Here is a 3445-nt window from a genome sequence, read left to right as displayed (position 1 = left end):
GCACACAGTCGGGAGCAGCGGAAAGCAGCGGCTTTGCCATTAATGTAGTCGGTAAATAAGTAAAGGAGGGCTTAAGCTTCGCGCACTGCAGTCAGCTTAGAACCACAGGGCAATTAGCACAGCGGGGGCTGCGGCTGCCAGGCAGGTTGAAATGAGTGAGTTCACTTTCACTGAGGCGCCCCGGAGAGCAGAAAACACAGAGAGGAGCCCGCCCTCCCGCCACCCCGAGGGCCGAGGCCCGGGAGTGGGGATGGTGGGCCCAGACGGCCGAGACCAGCGTGGCAGGGGACCAGGTGTCTAATAGTCTTTGTATTTTGCTTACATTTTAATTTCCAGGACATGCTTTAGTATTTAAGATTCAACAGCCAATACTGATAACCCCCAAAACAGATAGAGCAGAAGGACAGAGATAATAGTAAAAGTAGGTATTTACATACATGCACATAAGTGCCACTCCACAGCATATGCTGAATGTAACAGTGGACATGCACGTGTGCGCTCATGCACACGCGCGCGCACACACACACACACACACACACACACACAGCGATGCCCAGGGAGCACCCTGCCTGCAACGCGCCGTGTCCTGTGCTGGCTGCTCCGCCCTTTGCACATGGCAAACACCGTTCAGATGTCTCTGTGCACCGACATGACACATGTGAGGGAAGCAGGAGAGCCTCCGCTGTGGCCCTGCAGCCGGGGACGTGCATGCACAGGCCTGGGCGGGCGCGGCACGTACACGGAGTATCGGGTTCCACCATCCTTGGCAACTGCAACCTCCACCCGGATGCGTGTTGCCTCTCTCCTTCCCTCCCTCTCCATCCCCTCCTTTCATTTGTTTATTCAGCAAAGGGTCACTGGGTGTGTACCACGTACCCGGCAGCATTAGGCTCTGAGCACAGGGAGATGTTCAACGCACAATTCTTGCCTGCAGGAAGCTGCCAGTCAGGCAGTGACAACAGCTGAGAAAGCAGGTGATGCGTGCACAACAGCGGGTGCGGCCTGGAGGCACCACCCAGCTCTGGCATGAAGGTTTCCCCAGAGAAAGGTGTGAGCTGCGACCTGAGCAATGACACGTGAGGCGGCCAGACGGAAGGGAGGGGAGTGTGTGCGTCGCAGCGTTCCCCCCAGAGGACACAGCATGTGCAAGGCCCATGGGGGGCGGATCTCCGTGTCTTCAGAATCATCTGTGGTCCAGTTGTCCAGACCAGAGTAGGGGGCGGCCAAGGGACATGCGGGTGATTCTGAGACAAGGCGGGGCGGCGAGCACAGGGCCCTACCACCAAGGGTCTTGCCGGCCTCGTTAGGAGTTCCGATTCCATCCTCAGTTACCCGGAGCCACCGGGCCTTTAGCCCAAGGACTGACACGGCGCTGTGTGCATTTTCGGAGGATCCCTCTGGCTGCCCAGAGGAAGGAGAGGCTGGGACAGGGGCAGGCAGAGCGGTGCGGCCAGTGCTCCCCAGCCGCTCTCCTCCTGGTGGGGTCCTGGCAATGTCGAGCTGATGGAGAAGGCCGAGGCCTGGGACTGCTGCCACACCGTGCTCAGGCCTTCAGGCCTTCAGCAAGCCGCTGCCGGCTCCCGGCTCTGGGCAGAGGGGAGCCCCTCGGAACGGCTGGAAGGAGAGCTGTTAAGGCTGACAGGATGCGACCCCTGGGCCCACCTGAACCCCATCGGCCCTGGCCAGAGGCACATTGTGCACAGGGGGCTCCCACTTAATATCCTTGGAGACACACTCAGGAGGAATGTGGCCCTCCCCCGGCTGCCTGACCCCTCCTCTGACCCCAGTAGAGTGCCCTTCTGGCAAGTCCTGTCGGGGAGGAGGCTGCCCAGGGCTGCGGGCTGGGGCAGAGGGCAGCTGGGCCAGGGCTCCGGGGGAGGGAGGACGGAGCGGGGCCACCGAGCATTCTCAGGCTGGCCCAGCCAGGGCCCCTTTCTCTCCATGAGATCATATCTGGGTCAAAGAGCATGTAAAGCAGGCAGGCCCTGGCAGCCACACAAAGCCCATTCAGCCGGGGCCTATTCACGCACCTCCTCTCCCCCACAGCCTGCGCCGCCGCGACCCCAGCGCAGTGCCTAAGCCCCAGCTTTGATGTCCAAGAACAGAAAACGGCGATTAAATGTTGTTTTAAAGAGGCCGTGCTCCCTCCCTCCCATCTGTCAGGAGAAAGCGGAGGCCTAAGTAGGGAGGAGTGTGGGGGAGGGCCGGGAGCCTGCGGGGGAGGGGGGAGGCCTGGGGGGTGCCCAGGACCAGAGAAGAAAGGGGTGGACGGACGGCTTGGAGACAGGGGCTCGAAATCAAACCCGCTATGTTTTTTGGCAAAGGATTGTTTCCAAGAATGTGAGACAGAGACACAAAAGCAAAAACAAAAAGAGGACAAAAAAGGACACAGGAGAGAGTGAGAAAGGAGGAGTGGAGACAGAAGAAAGATGAGGTGAAAGGGAGAGAGAGATGAAGGGAAGGGAAGACGAGAGAGAGGAGCAGAGAGAAAAGAGAAGAAAGTAGACAGCCCGATAAGCCACAGGCTGGAGCGCGCCCTGCTGTGTTGTTCCTGGGAAAGGCGTCCAGCGTCCAGCCAGGGTGGTGAATGTCGCGCCAGGCGGTTCTCAATTTGGTTCCCTCGGCCCCTCAGGGACAAGGCGGATGCAAGGCCACTCTTCCAGTCCATGCCCGAGCGGGCAGGTGAGCAAAGACCCGGGCCTCCCGCACAGGCTGTGGTGCCGAAGGGTGCAGAGCGATGGCTCCTAGTGACCCGCGGTAACGCAGGTCAGGTGGGCCCTGAGCACCGGTTCCCGCCCCCACCCCCCACCCCCCAGGCTTGCAGCCATCAGTGCTGTGAACTGGGTTTTAGTGAGGAGATGGGTTACTGTGGTCGGAGCAGGGCAGGCAGGAGGCTCTGGGCAGAGGCACGGAGCCAGCAGGCCTGGGACTGGGCAGAAGTGGTTTCCTAGCTCGACAACAGGGCAAAGCTCCCAGCCCCCGGGAGGGGAAGGAAGGCCTGGAGAGGACGCCGTGGCCCAGAGACAGGGAGTGGAGGCGGGCGGGTGCCCCCCGTTCTATGGGAGGGACGGCTGCACTCATCCTGCTGCGGTGACACTGGGCTCGCACACCTCCCCCCTGTGCCTTCCCCGGTCCATCTCCCTCCGCCATGGGCTTGGCTGCCACAGACCCAGGGGCCTTACATGGGGTGGCAGCTTCTTGCTGAGAAATTTCTGGCGCTTGCTGAAGCTGAGAAGTAAAAATGTCTCTATTATAAAGACCAGACGACAGCCCTGCCTCTGGAGTCCTGGAGAGACAAACCCAATCTGGTATCAGGAGGTTTGGATGCAAGTTCTGACTCCGCGACTCACTCATCAGCGGTTGTGATCCGGAGCAAGCTGTGCGGACACAAGCCCAGGGAGCCTCACGGCCACCAGACGGCCAGCTCCCCAAGGGCAGGCGCCAT

The sequence above is a fragment of the Myotis davidii genome, unplaced genomic scaffold (assembly GCF_000327345.1).
Source record: "Myotis davidii unplaced genomic scaffold, ASM32734v1 scaffold97, whole genome shotgun sequence".
Lineage (NCBI taxonomy): Eukaryota > Metazoa > Chordata > Mammalia > Chiroptera > Vespertilionidae > Myotis > Myotis davidii.
This window is presented reverse-complemented; position numbering follows the sequence as displayed.